A 15,965-nucleotide genomic window follows, 5' to 3' on the forward strand; every position below is an offset into this window, starting at 1 on the left:
GATGTTGACAATTGTAATTTACTCTTCCTGTCAGGTTGACTTTAATTTTCATTGTCTGAGCTGTGATTTAAGAAGTGCTGTTTTGGCCTAAGTCTTGTTAATTTTATCTTCTCTCTTTTTTCATATCTCATTTATCTCCTTCCCTGTTCATCTTTTAACTTCTGCCTTCCCACCCTTTCCATTTTCTATCTCTGCTCTACTGCTATACACCCACTTCCGGTTTTGTTTTACTTCTTTGCTCTCCTCCTGTAGTTCCTGTGTTCAGTCTCCTGGTTCTGTTCTGTTCACTCCCATTTCTGCTTAAAAGGAGATGTGCTCCTGAAGAGTTAGTTATTTGTCACTCCATTGGCTGCTAGTAAGAAACAGGAACAAGAAGAAATATGTTTATAGCAGCATGTAGTTCACCTTGTACGTAGATGTATTGGTGCAATTAGCTTATGCTAAGCTTCTTGAGTGCGTAGCATCAAGTTTACTATAGTATCATGGGTGCTCCTGAGGAATGTTAATAGACACTGCTTTTGGTGATAGGTTTTATTTATGTTCAGAGGAAAATAAATTACATAAGAACAGTTTAATCCTGGGTTTATTTATATGATTTGATTTAAAACAAAGGGAAAAATAGTAATTTTCTTAGGTAGCTTAATGAAACAGGTTTTCTCTTGGGGGCTTAACAACAACTGTTTTGATTCATAGACAGAATTGTTCTCAGTGTGTATCATGCTTAGCTATTTATTCACATTTTGGAGAAACTTCTCTTTCCTTTCCTTCCCCTCCGGCCTTCCCTCGCTACCTGCTCCTGGTGGTTTTGTTTGGTTTCTTTTATTATTTTAACAACAGCAACAGAACACACACATGAAAGCTAGATACAATGAGATAGGAATAATTCTGTCCCACTGCTTAATAAGTATCACTGTGATAAATGTGGTAGTGTGCTCACAGGTTTGGGGATTTTGAAAGCACTCAAGGGAGTAATCTACTTTTTCAAAGGGTTACACATTAATGTTATAAATATGTGAGTGATAATGTTGATTGTATTTTGAATTGTTACTTTTTTATGGCTTTTTCCCCAATTATGCCTATACGAAGACTTGAGTCTTTGCTCTTCTAGGACATGGTGAGCCCACAGGTACTGTTATAAAGCCTTAATTATCATGCAGTCCTATGACTAGAGGATGACTCCTGGTCTTCTTCTGTGTAGAACAGAAGCTAGTATTGCTGTTCTAATTCTCTAGAAGTTAACATGGCTGTTACACTTTGTTGTTCAACCTGTCATGTAATACAGTTCTTGCTGTATTTTGCTTACTAATCTAGAATAACCTTTATTCCTTATCATTGTTGTATTATTATTGTATTTTTATTTCTTTATTCCTTATTATGAATCTGATTTTTCGGCATCTATACTGTCTATTCAGTGCTGATTTGCTAGGGATAATGGAATCTCAGCTTTCTTGTGAGCTGTGGTGCACAAAGAATGCAAGACAATTGCCTGACTATAGTATGTAATCTGTAAACATGGTTTCTTGACATAAAGGCTATTCATCTTTTCTCTTTAGCTAAATGATAGCTTTGGTTTCTTAATCCAGTTCGTGTTTAAAACAGGTCTGTACTACGTTGCCACTATTGTGCTAGAAATTCTATTGATAGCAATACAATTGTCAGAGGTCAAGGAAAAGTTGTATTTTAAACTTGGGACTTTTTTCAAACAGACTACCTATACTAGGAAATTTGCCAGTCTCCCAAAATTAAAAATTTTCACTTAGTCCAGGGGGAAAGTGTATGTTACTTGGGAAAAAAGGTGCCTGCCTGAATACCTAAACCTTAGAGTTGTTTCTGGCGCGTATCTCACCATTTGCAGCCTGCTTTGGATCTTCTGCGAAATGGAGGGCGAGATCCTTCTCTTATGCCTGTTAGCCTTTTACTTTTGCCTGCCTTGAAATAGCATACAGGTGTTTGCTGGCTTTTTGCAGTTGAGGTCCCATCTACATAGGTTCCCTAAAACCAGGAAAATTACCTAGCAGTGGAGGCTGTTAAGGAAAACAAACAAGGTTTCATTTTATGGACCATTGTTTCTGCATTATTCTCTGAATGGTTGTAATGCATTTGACATTTTATTTTTTAATGTACTTTTTTTCCCCTCAAATAACACGGTGAGACTGTCCTAGAGGGGTTATAGAAGACACCAAGGCTATGAAACTGGATTAGCTATAGAACATGGAGATTTTACTTTCTGATGATATTAGAAATCAGGCATATTGATAGTAAAATTTGGTAAAATAAAGATAAATTGCACATAATTAGAAGTCCTTTTTGGACAGATAAGCCTTTTACCAATTTCTGACCATAGAATTAAAGTAAGTTTTCTGTATTGAATCAGTTCCTATATTATTCATGCTAATTAGAATTTTTGTGGTGGGTTATTTTTTTCTTTTCAGTCAAAACTACTTTTCTAGCTGGATATGTTCGTTCATATTATGTATTTCTTCACAACAGCCAATACATCTTTAGTGTAGCAAATGTGGGCTATGTTCTTGTCAAAGTTATTTTCTTGTGTAATTATATTTACTTTTTTGGAGCCACATGATGGGTGTGACTGATGAATATACTGATTATAGTAAGCATTAAATGCATTTCAGAGGCTAGCATAGTAGTCTGAACTGTATTAATTCCAACAAAAAAACCTGACATCAAGATAATTTGCTAGACTGGGGTCAGCAGGAGCAAGCCTATAGGGCCTGCAGATGCAGTGCAAGTTCCTTTATCACTTAATTTGGTTTTAGCCATGATATTCTTCAGCATTTTTTTTACACTCCTCCCCCTCCATACCCCATTTCAACTCTTTTTTCTTGTCTTTAACTTTCTTACACAAACTTAATGTGTTCCTATAAGGAGGAGTGCAGGTCTACAGTAGACCTCCCAGGAGTAGGACCCAAGGCTTTTCAAGATCTGCCTTAAATTCACAAGGGACTTGGACAGCCTCACTCATCCTTTCTCTCAGGTACAACAAGGTAGCACTGCAATCTCTCTAAGCTAAGAGAAATAACTTACGCTGTGGTCTCCTGTGATTTCCTTGCTTTGGGAGTAAGTTAAAATGCTTTCAAGCTAGAAGGCATGAACCTGTCCCCAAATGTTATGAACTCCTCTCTTTAATAGAACCAGGAATGTTGCAGCAAGTCTATGTGTGATGAAAATGAATGATTTATGGTTTGTTATTGGAATCCTGAGTCTATTTTTGTGCTTCTGCACTATTTCCTTTTCACTGTATTCCTATGAATTTTATTTTTAAAGACCTACCCAGTTTTGGAGATGGAGAATGCTACTGAAAAATAGTCTTCTAAAAATCAAACTCCTGAACATTGGTAATATGAACTTCAACCTCAACTGTTTGTTAAAAGAGTGTGAAACTTTGGAAAAATCAGGTCAAACTCAAAAAAACCCCTTTTAAATGGAATAAGTTCTTCAAACTCGGTCACAAGTAGATGTAACTCTCAAACTTTCTTCCTCTTTCTGAAGATGGTTAAATGTCACCTTGTCTTGAGTGAACCCCGTAACATCTAATGGAGGAACTCAAGGGTCAGGCTCTTTGCTGCTATGTAACTGCACACTCTTCTCCTTAGTAGAAGCATCTATGTTTGGGTGCTGTGTGACCTCACAAGTTTACAAGAAGCATCATATGGATGAGCTGCATATGTACTTTGATGTGATTAGGATGTGTTTTCTGTCATATGAAAAGTACTTGTCTTTTAGTTGTGTATGGACAGCTCAAGTTACATGATAGAGGTGGAGGAAAGTGGAGATCCTTTGGCAGCTTTTGGGGAACAGACATCTAGAGCCATTAATCTGACTGATGCCCAGATCTACGCCTCAGCTCCTGATTTACAGAACAAAGAGTGGGCCAGATAATTTGTTCTGATGGGCTGGATACAATCTTGAGGCTATTGGTAGAGTACTTCTTTGTTTGGTGTGTGTGTTCCAGGTTTTTGTTCTTAATCCCTGAAGCTGATTAATGATGAAGGTTGAAGGTCTAGACCGTAGGTGAAAGTGGAAATTTTAGCCTCTGAACCAAAACTTCTATTTGAATATGTAGACATATTCTGTAATGAAGAGGTACCAGATCTAGAGTAGTACCACTTGCTTTCTTTGCTCTTTCTGTGGAGTAGCAGAATAACAACTTACTCAGTCCCTGCAAAGAGAGAAATGGAGATAGATACACTTCCCTCATATGTGAAGGGAATTATCCGAAGAGCAGCAAGATCTTGATGGCAGTACTTGTACCAGAGCTCTGGTTATTGGACTGCTAATGTGGATGCATAGCCTTCCTCCTCTGTCTGACTTAAATAATCCTGCAGTTGGAACATCATTTCAGTTTTTAAATATAATAACCGGGTTTTTTTTCTGCTTCACTGCTTCTCCATTGCCTAGGATGTTATGGTTTGGGGCTTTTAGAGCAGTGACATTTAAAACTCAGATTATAATGAAGGGTGTCAGGCTCAAGACATGTGTAGAGTTTATCTAAATATAAGGGCAGGACCATACAAGAAGAGGCTGCTCTGCCATATGAATAATTTCTTTGACATATCAACAATTTTCTGCTGCTCTATCTAGTCTCATTAGTCAGCACTGTTGCTCTTGATGATTTGCAGTCTGGATATGCTAGCATCAGGTTTAGGAAGGATGAGAGTAGATGCAGGTCATAAAATACTGGCACATTTTGTACTAAATGGTGTTTGAAAGATAGGAGCGAATAATCACCTGGGGTAAGGCTGCAATGACTTAGTGGAAAATTTGAATGTTTGGATACGTCAAGATAGAATAGATTCAAAATGGTTTGTAAGATATTTCCTTAGCCGTGATGCTCAGGTACGATGTTTTGTGTGGGTTTTTTTGGTTCCTTGATTTTATTTGTGTTTGTGTTGGTTGTTGGTTTTATTTAGGTTTTCGTTGTTAGGTATATTTGTTTGTGTTTTTTAACTTAGTTCACTAAACTTAGATAGCCCTACGCAGCAACTGGCACTATTTGTAATGTATAAAGCTAGATGCGTGCTCAAACTATATGATTTGGGCATAAATGTGGGGTGTAAAATTTGAAATTGTTTGTTTTCTTAATATTTCGTATAGTATGTCTTTTTAAATAGCCAAATTAAAGTGCTATATTAAAAAGAATTGTCTCTTCTCAACAACCTGATATTACTTCACCTTTAACATGACTGGGTTGTGGAATGAATTTACACTGGAAGTAGAAACACTTTTCTACTGCAAAGTGAGCAAAGTGATTCCTGGAAGTCTGCAATGAAATTTGAAGTTTTTGCTTTGATTCTTACCCAGCTTAACTGTGGTGTAAACTCCAGTGAATTCCAGAATTCAGTTATAATGAAGTTAAAAGTGACTGGGTGTTTGATCAAAAGTGTTGGAATTCAAATCTGGGCAATGAGTACTTTTCTTATTGATAGTGGAAATTTTTTTGTATGTTTTTATGTGTGTGTGTGATTTTGGTTGGTTGGTCTGTTTGTTGGGGGTTTCTTTTGTTGTTTGTTTTTTTTTTAATATGCACAAAAAAGCAAGAGTTTAGTTGCAGCATCTCATTGATAACTAAACAAAAAAATCCTGCTGGAGTGCTATCTTCTCCACCCCTTACTAGGAAATGAGGTAATAGTTAATCCTTCAATTTTCTTTAAGTATTAGAATGAACTGCCACTAAGTAGGCAAGGAAATATGAGAGAAATACTTGGCTGCTATTCATCTGTTGGTCAAATACCTGACACTGTTTATTGTAGTTACAGGAAGTAGAAGACAGATGTAATTTAAATGGTATTAAGATAAAGCTCTTATTTTGGAAACCAAAGCATAACTCCTTTATTTTAGAAAATACTACACCCCAGTTTTAATTCCAAAATTATGTGTAAATGCCTTATGTGTAAATCTGCTGGAAAAATAAAAGACCACCATGCACCAAACAAATATATTCTTTATGGATTTGTTTCATTAGACTAAAGAATACATGCTTCTGTTAATAATAAAAAGTTATTTTCCTGCTAATACCAGTTGCAAGCATTAAAATAGGTCTGAGATTGATATAATGGCATTTTCTTTCCTTGTTTCTTTTTCACATTTTTTTGTAAAGGAAAACATTAAGTAGCTAAAAAATACATGGTAGAATTTCAGAAACACCAAGTCAGGACAAATAAGACCATAAGGTGACAGTGGTAAGATTGTTCAGTCACCCTTGTAATGCAAATTTTCATGGAGTTTATAGTTTTCCCTATGGAGATAGTATGAAATGATGTCTTTGAACGCAAAGTGCTTCATGTTTTCTGCTTAAACCATTTCCTGTATTTCTATTTAAATTTTAGTTTTGTTTCTCCTCTACAAAGAGTTTTCAATACTGGTGAGCCCAATGGCATCAAATTGCATGAGTTTAACAGCTGTGTGTGAGATTTCTAGCTGGCGTCATTTTTACACTGGGAAAATTGGAGTCAGAAGAAATAAATATTGAGAGGCTTGGGAACATCTACAAGGCAGTGAGTGTTCAAAGTATTTTCAGCAACCTACTGAAACAACTTTAACTACAACTTTAAGGTCAACAAAAATTGAAAGATGCAGAACTTAATGGAGGTCTTTGGTCTCTAATCAGCTGTTCTTTTTCTTTCATAGATGTTACACAAAGCACCTCCACAGTTCATTAGCACATGAATATAACCTAATAGATTTATTCCCCACCATAGTTGTGTTTTCAATTCTTTTGTTTATGCCATAATATAAATAAAATCTTTAAGAATTTAGAATCTTGGCAAGTGTTGAAGAGTCATGTACATGCATACTTAGATATATATGCATCATATATGCAGGTATGCATGTGTAAGGCTTTTAAAGCAGCATACAGGTGGATGGGCTTATTTGGCATAAATTTGGCATCCATTTTTTAAAAAGTCGTTCTTCTAATATCTGTTTCTTTATTAACCTTGAATTAACTTTTCTTCTACCTTGTGCATTTTTAGGCCTGTCTAATGGTAGAACATAGAATGGAGTGCTCTTCTTAGCTCTTCTGCCCTCCCATCACATGATTCAGATTGTGAAGTGAGAAGAGTGGATAATGGACTAGCTCTTACAGATTATCTCCGCTCAATCTTTTCCATTGTAATAGTTTGCACTGCTTTTTACATGCTATGGACTAGAGTTCATTATGTTTTCTGGCAGGTGGAGCTTTTACTTGGTCATGTTCCAGGGCTGTGTAAGGCAAAACAAAATCTCTAGTATTATTGCAGAAAAAATTTGATTGACTGGCTCTACAACATAGTAGTAAAACAGGGTAGATTTCTCCTCCAAGTTGTGCAGTTGCTCACAGCATGGCAATATGGTGACTCAGTGGGATTTGGGACAAGCAGCATTATTTACACTGATGACAACATGCTGCTTCCCTGATAAATGTCAAATAGTGTGAATTTGGCAGGCTATACAATGTCCTCCTAGAGGAACAGACTGTTTTCTTAGGAAGGATTGCTAAGGATGAAAACCACTGTGGTAGAGTTTAACAGGAAAATATTACTAATTTACCACACAATTTTGATTTTGCAGCTAAACAGTAAGTAATGCCAGACTTTAAGTAGCTTTAAGCTTTCCAATTTTTGCCAGAATTTTTGTTTGACTTAATTGGGATCTCCCAGTTTGGGAAACCCATGCTCTGATATAGTACATCACTGACTTTCCTATATATTAATTTACCTGTGTCTCATGGAAGGTTTTGTAATGCTGTCATTTAAGACTCTAATCATATTCTTGCAAAATGAACAACAAAGCATAAAGATATTTATTGACCATTCACTTTTAATTTCATTCTATTAACATCTCTTTGTTATGTGCTTGATTATTCTAATAAACAATTTCAGTTCTTTACCATTTCTAAACAGCTTTGATTGTGGTGCCCTTTTCAAGGCTTGTTTTTCTATGTGTTTTTGTTCGTTTGTTTTTGAGTTTTGGTGTGGTTGTTTTTCTGTTGTGTTTTTGGTTTTGATTGGTTGGGTTTGTGTTTGTGTTTCATTTTTTTACTTAGGAAGATGAAGTGTGCAAAATGGTGATTAAGCACCAAAAAGGTTTAATTAGTAAATTTCCCTGGGTAGGCATGTACAGAACTGTCTTGCTGCTTGTTACGTGTTTGCCATGCATCTTAGGTGAAAAAATATCTACCCTGTCTTATGTCAGTGGTCAGCATGCTTATTAGATACAGCCTCCCACAAATCCCACATGGGAGTCTGAGCAGACTTGAGTGCTGCCTTTTCAATTGTGAAGAATTGTATCAGTAACCAGACTGCTAGATAGTCCTTGGCATGTTAAGTTCCATTGAAGCTGCTCTTGTTATATTTAGTAATTTATACAGGGCCAGGGAGAAGGAGAGGAATTGATTCTGGAGCCAGCTTTTCTGTATGTGCACTGCAATGGGAGGGCAAGATTGAAGTGTGGAGAATGTGACATCTGTAACAAGAAAGGATGATCACTTGTCCTAAAATGCCCAGTGGCCTGGTGGAAAAACACTTGAGGTGTAAAAAGCCTAGGCTGATATCCCTGTGACAATCAGGACAGATTTGAGAAGAGGTCTCCTGTTGGTAAACCTGTGTTGCCATCCTGGTTTCTGGGTTACAGGAGGGAAGGACAGTCTTTTTCTGAGTGTTTTTTTTTTTTTTTTACAGGATGACTTAGCTCTTTAGCCTCAGGAAGGAGCTCAGAGCTGAAAGTGCTGAGTACAGTTGGGTGGCTCCTTCTGCAAAGACATGTAATTTAGGCTGTGATCCTACCTAGGGCATTTCTCTCCAGCTTTGACAGCTGCTTGCTGGATGTCTAAGTGTTAGCTCTCTCCCACTAGAAGTGGTACCAGATGGTGGTGGTGTGACTTGTAAATTCTGCTGTGTGTTTATCCCTGAGAAAATAGAAGCTACTGCTTTAACTGTTGTGCTGCTTCTGTTCCAGAGAGAAGTTCCACTTTAGTGATATCCTGTGTCAAAGAACTGCTGATGATCTAGAAAATGTATTGACCTGCAGCAGTGAGTTCTTCCTTTAAGTAAACAAATGTTGCAAAAGCAGCCCTGGAATCCTTCACTCTGTGGCTGTGAAGGTCTGTCACAGGGTGAGGCTGATGCAGGTCTTCAGAAGTGCCTATATATCCAATCCCACAACTGCTGAGCGATTTTCCAAAGAGTGCTGAGACAGATTAGAAGAATACATATGAATTACATATATACATGGCTCTAGTTTTAATGTGCACCTGTGTTCCAGCAGTGGGTATGGCTGTGCTTCTTAGTGATCTGAAGGCCTATGAGGGTGATTTGCCATGCGGAGTACTACTGATTCACTGCTGTTAGCTCAGGCAGTAGGAGCTGCTTATTTTAGACTCATGTCTCAATAGTATGTATCCATCATAAAAAACTATGAAGAAATTTAAAATTGCAGAGGCTGATTTAAAACTGTTATGTAGAGCACTAACAAGCTATAGGAAGATACTCTTGACTTGCATGAGAGCTGACTGTGCAATGCTGTACCAACATTTCTCACAGCTTGCAGTCTTCTCATCTTCTTTTGTTCTGAAATACAGTCCTAAGGATAAAGTTCTCTGATGTCCCAGGAATCATGTTCATCATTGCTGCATTCTTCCCAGGACTTGGCATATGACTTTTAAATAATATTCTTGTTTGTTTTACAGATTCTAATTTGGCCTTATCATAGGAAATACGCAGTGTGGTTGTTACCAGCTCTCTTTGTTCTGCAACAAGATGCCTAAGTTTTTCAGTTCAGTATTGCATATTGCTGTGCTGATGATCCTCTTCTCTTGAACCTCAGCTCAACTGCTGCATGCTACTTGAGTTCATGCTAAATTTGCAATCTTGACTTCATTGAAGTCCAGAATTGCCTTGCTTGTCAAAAACTGGTATTACATACAAAACAATACAGTACTTTATTTGTTTGGTTTGAGTCGAGGCTCATGTAGGCTTATAAAAAGCTTCAGGATTTCCACACTATGTGAGCAGCTGTTTATAGTGTGCAAACCATGTTAAACATTAAAGAGTTTAGATCGACTCATATTTGTGCATCATTTTAGTGCAGTAGTAAACAGCAGTATCCATCAAAGTTGAACTTAAATGGAAAAGCAGTTGATGGTCGAATTAGTTTCTAGCAATAGATTTGTTATACTTTTGTTTTGTTTTGTTTTATACATTGTGTCTTAGAAGCTGACCATCAAATTTGCTCCACAAATCTACCACAGTATTTAACAATAAATTGCATAGATTTATCCTGAAGTATGCTAACAGCATCATTCATTGTATTATTCATGGTCAATTGCATGTGAATCCACCAGTCAAGGGAAGGACACAGCATTAATTACCACATTTTACTCATGCCTCTGAAGAGGTTGTTTTGGATGTCCTGTCTTCATGCCAAATAAAATGGACTTCGTTCTACTCCTCGCAAGAGGTCATCTTATGCCAGGACTTTGTACACAGGAAGAATTTGTACTCAATGTATCTTTCACTACTTCAGTTCTTTTAAAGATAAAAACTGTGAGAAGTAGCATGTGACGCTTTAAATTAAAGCAAGATCTCTATGATTTTAATACAGTAAATACTTCAAGAGATTTTTGTGTCTTGCGTGCTGCGTGACAGAATTTGTCTGAATTTGAACCTTCTGTCCTATTCTACCTCCTTAATAAAGTAAACTTATGCATAGGATGGGAGTTTTATAAATCTCTTGTACTGAGCATTTTTTGTTTGTTTGTTTTTTGGTTGTATGTCAGAATGAAATATTCATTTGGATAGAAAGGAAACATGATTATCAATCTCTTCTGAAAAAGAATGTAGTCCACATTTGTCTAAGTTTGGTCAATTCCTGACTTTGTTACTACACTCATCTGTCTACCTCTGGCATTATCAAACTTTTGATGATGTTTGAACTTCCATTAAGGCTGGAATTTAGCTTTCACCATTGCCAGTCTTGGCTGTTAAAAATCAAATAGGCATTAGCATATCCCAACAAACCACAGAGCTTTAGTCAATGAAGGTATCTTCCAATTTTAAATATAAATTTATAATCTTAGATTATTATCAGAGCTCTTACAAACTTTATTTGTGCACTGACAGGAATTGTGCACTCAGATAACTGAGAGTTTTGAAGGTCATCAATAGTGTTTCTGCCAGTAAAGACTCAGAGGCTGAATTCTCCTGACAGGATCAATAGCTAGAAGGCTTTCTCTGGAAGGAGGATAAATCAGAGCAAAGTACTTAAAATTTCTGTGTTGGTGGTGGTTGTAACCATAATTTCTGGTTTGCATGGAGTTGGTTGGACCAAGTCAGGCTGATAGGCTATATTTCAAAGGAAGGATGAGATGTCATTTACATGAGCAGAATTTGTTGTCTTTATTTACATTTATTGTATATATTAAGCCTGGCACTGCATGGTGTATTATACTGGATGTTATGGTAGTTTCCAGGTACCCATTTTGCATTTCTGAGCTACACTGTTTTAAATGTCTCCCAAAAATCTTATTGAAATACCTCCAGAAAATCTGGTCCTCTCTCAGTCTTGAGTGAGAATGTAAAAAATGTGGATTCAGTATTTCCTGTGGAGCCCCATCTGGACTTGCACAACAGTTCTCTTTTGGTTCAGGATAATTGACTGGTTTCCTGACTTGCCCTCATAAAGGAACCTTTACTTTGATAATCCCTTCCTTTCTTAGCTTGCATTTTTATTTGGCTTCTATTTGATTTTCATGTTATATTTCTTGTTTCTGTGCTTGTGATGGTTTGACCCTGGCTGGATGCCAGATGCCCACCAAAGCCACCTCAGCTGCACAGGGAAGAGAAAATATAACAAAAGACTTATGGATCGAGATAAGGACAGAGGGAATCACTCACCAGTTACCATCATGAGCAAAACAGACTTGACTTGGGAAAAATTAGTTTAACTTATTTCTAGTCAAAGCATTATAAGGTAATGAGAAAATAAAATCTAAATCTTAAAACATCTTTCCTGCACCCCTCCCTTCTTCCTGTGCTTAACTCTACTCCTGAATTCTCTATGTCCTCCCCTATAGTGGCTCAGGGGGATGGGAAATGGTGGTTACAGTCAGTTCATCACATGTTTTCTCTGCCACTCGTTCCTAAGGATGAGGAGTCCTCACAATCTTCCCCTGCTCTAGTGTGAGATCCCTCCTGGAGGAGACAGCCCTTCATAAACTTCTCCAATGTGAATCCTTGCCAGGGGCTGCAGTTCTTCATGAACTGCTGCAGTGTGGGTCCCTTCCATGTGATGCAATCCTTAAGCAACAGGCTGCTCCATGTTCTGTCATGGGGTCTTCCATGGGATGCAATCCTTCAGCAACAGGCTGCTCCATGTTCTGTCATGGGGTCTTCCATGGACTGCAAGTGGATCTCTGCTCCAGCATGTACCTCCATGGGCTGCAGGGGGACAATGTGCCTCACTGTGGTCTTCACCATGGGCTGTGTAGAGGAACTAGAAGCACTAGAAGCACCTTGTCTCCCTCCTTCTGCACTGACCTTGGTGTCTGCAGAGTTGTTTCACATGTTCCACTCCTCTTTTGAGCTGCAACTGAGCAGGTTTTTGACCCCTTCTTAAATTTGTCATCCTAGAGGTGTTATCACTGTTACTGATTGGCTTGGCCTCTTCCAGTGGCAGGTCTGCCCTGGAGCTGCCTGGCATTGGCTTTGTCAGACACAGGGTAAGCTTTGGGCAGAAGCCACCCCTGTGGCTCCTCTGCTACCCAAACCTTGCCATGCAAACCCAATCAGTGCTTCCAAACTAAAAGCTACTGATAGGCAATAGGTTTGTGTTTCTTGCTGTTGTTTAAAAAAAGGCTAAGTGAAATAATTTCCAGAGGTAGAAAGTGCTTTGCATATGTTTATAATTTTGTTGGTCAGATTGTCATTATTGCAATATGCTTTTACTAGGGGTATGCACCGTAGCTGAAATGTCTGTGAAATGTTTTGCTGATACAAACTGAATATTTTACTGTTTTGCAATAGAATTTGGTTCTTTAAGGCTTCCTATGGAATCAGGTGTCTTCAAAGGTTTTATTAGTGACCTTGACAGTAATCGTCAGATGATGTAGAGTTGTGAAATAGCATCAATACAGAGTAGAAATTGACTAGTGTAGGAAGAAATGAATTATCATTGTAATATTGAATAGAGAGATATATAGGAGTCATATGTATACAACTAATAACAATAATTTTTGCTAGGAATTTTTCAACTGGACAACTCAACTAGGAGCGATACCTGAGTGCTTTCAATGAGGAGAATGAGCTATTGTTACAGTATAGTCTTGACTAAACAATTGCAAAAAGAGGATATATGAGGGGAGGTGGTGGGCAGTGTGCTGGTATGGCTACTGGCAACAGGTGTGCATTCTGCTCAGCTTTGACAGGGCGTGGAGCTGAGTACTTCAAGGAATATGCTTGTTTCAGTACATTTCAAGGACAAGGTTCAACTCAAGAACACAAATACAAACTACCGCAATGATATTGTTGAAGAACACCCGGTTTTCCATGACATGTCGTCTGTGGAGCATGTTAGAAATGCCATTTCTGATTTCTATGCTCTGAGTATTTAAAAGATGGTTTCCCAAGAATTAACAAAACATGTACCCATATTTTTGGTGTTTGTTATGCAGTGTTATGTTGTGATCTTACAATCTTATCTCTTTCGGCTTTATGAGTACATTTATGTGTATGTTATGAGGAAACTCTGTTTCTCTCCAAGCTTAAGGTTTCTGAAGTATTGGAAGTTTTCTGTGTCACTAACAAGAGAATGAATGCCCAGTAGGATTTTACACAGATACACATTTTGACCATTTGAAAAAGTATAGAGAATTTTATTCTAGAAGAAAGACTGTAATAGGAAATGAGTAGTGAATCAAGTAGAAACAGGTCTGATTTGGTCACTTAGGTGACAGTTGAAGTGTGTGGGAAAGATAAAATATTATGCAAATGTACAGATGGAAGCAAGTTCCCAGAAAAGAAATGGAGATGCCTGGAATGTGAGAAGCATGACCATTACCTGTCTGTCTTACTTCTGTCTGTGGTTGATGATACAAAAAAGGGAAGTGTACTGAGGTGGTCATTGAAAACAGGTGACAGTAGAAGTGAAGAAGAACATTAAATGGTGCCTCTGTCAATTAATTGCAATTATTATTTTTTTGTTCTACTCTTTGGACCATTCTTTCACATTGCACATGAACTGAGCAAAGATGTGGTAATTCTATTCTCCAGCAGCAGCAGGTCTAAGCTACTTTTCTAAGGTAGAACGAGAGCAGGAAGGAAGGTAGATGTGTCTTAATTTCAGTGCAGATCTACTTTGCAATCTGTCCCAGTCTGTGGACTTTTGCTCCCCAGGCACTCCTTGAGAGCTTTATGATGGGTGAATCATACTTGAGCAAAGCCAGGTTGCCCAAGAATCTGCACGTAGAAGATAAAATTTCCCTCTTCTCTTCAACTCTACTGCCAGCTTCTCCATAGCATAGATCTGTTGTTTCAGGCAGTGAACATTGACTTGCATCTGCTCAGCTTTGCAAGCATTCAGGTGGCACACTCTGTTAGGTATTACCAAGCCTCTAGTAAATGCACTCCTGTCCAGATTGTACTTTACCATTTCAATTTAGCAGTCTTGAAAGCTGCTTTACTATTCCTGGGTCATTGACAACCCCAATATGAAAGTATGCAAATTGCACACCTGTGTGTACTTCTGCACTTCCTAGAGAGTGACACAGGCTTCTGTATCAAAGAGTAAATTTAGTGTTTCTTTCAAGAGAAAATAGTTTCTTCTGGTGTTTATTCCACTCTTCTGCTTCTTTGGATTAAAGATGCAGAAGAGTAAATAGAAGGGATTGACACACTTCTATGCAGGAAGGAAAACTAAAACTTAAGAGGGGTTTTTTGGTATATCAGCCATGAGCTGGCAAATACATCAGCCATGAATAGGCTATGTGTCACGTGAAAAGAAGGCAAAGATTTCTTATCCCACTTGTATTAATATAAAGTTATTTGCTATAAGTGTCCTCGGAACAATCAAAACTTTATGAACCCAGCACTGCCTGTTGAACAACGGACAGAACACAGGCTGGGAAGATTTGGGATCTTCCTATGAGGACCACATTTTAGCCAGGGAGAACTTATTAGCTATAAGCGTCCCAGAACACCAAAGCTTTATATAACCCAGATCAGCTTGTCTGCGTCTCATCTAAAGAGACAACAGAGGACAGCACACTGCCTGGAAAGATCTTTGACACTCAGTTCATGGACCACACTTAATAGCAAGAAAAATAACTTTCTCTGTATCAGCTCCTGAAATAGCTTTTATTAATACAAGTATGTGACAATGTCTATATGTCTATATGGATGGCTTAGTTGATTATAACATTTAGCTGCATGATTGTATTTAATCGATGACAAAAAACCTCCAAAAGAAACTGACATGAAACACTTCTACAAGCAACTCTAGCAGTATACCCCCCACGACAAACTCAACTAACAGACGATTACTTATCAGAAACACAATAGCTCAACACTACATTTAAACCCACTCAGTAACCCATAGCAAAAGCAACAGGAAGAATATAGCCACTTCCCACTAACACATATATACCCAGTGAGTTATGGCAAATTATAATTAGTAAGGCATAGGAAAACAGAGTAAGAATTGGTTGCTCACCCCTGCAATGTCTGATGGGGGTGGGGAGACAGGATACCTCATAGGTATCCTCCCAGAGATGGTGGAAGTTTTCTCTCCAGTTTTTGTTCATTTCCAATCTTTTTTTATACTCTTTTTCTTTAGGTAGGTTGAGTGATTATAGTCAGTATTTTGGGGGTGATAGACAGATGCCTGAGGGGTGGCTCCTTGGGTCTCTGTAGGGTGTCACAGGATGTGGCAAAGAAGGACCATATCATTTCCTTAACACTCCATTCTTTGGTAAT

At 37.9% G+C, this 15,965-nt stretch overlaps 1 protein-coding gene across 1 annotated transcript in view; it reads left to right on the forward strand.

The window, feature by feature from the left end:
- GABRA4 (gamma-aminobutyric acid type A receptor subunit alpha4) overlaps nucleotides 1-15,965 on the forward strand; it is a 50,088-nt gene that overhangs the window by 20,693 nt on the left and 13,430 nt on the right. The window lies entirely within an intron of this gene.

The sequence above is a fragment of the Pithys albifrons genome, chromosome 5, assembly GCF_047495875.1.
Source record: "Pithys albifrons albifrons isolate INPA30051 chromosome 5, PitAlb_v1, whole genome shotgun sequence".
In the NCBI taxonomy this organism is placed as follows: Eukaryota; Metazoa; Chordata; class Aves; order Passeriformes; family Thamnophilidae; genus Pithys; species Pithys albifrons.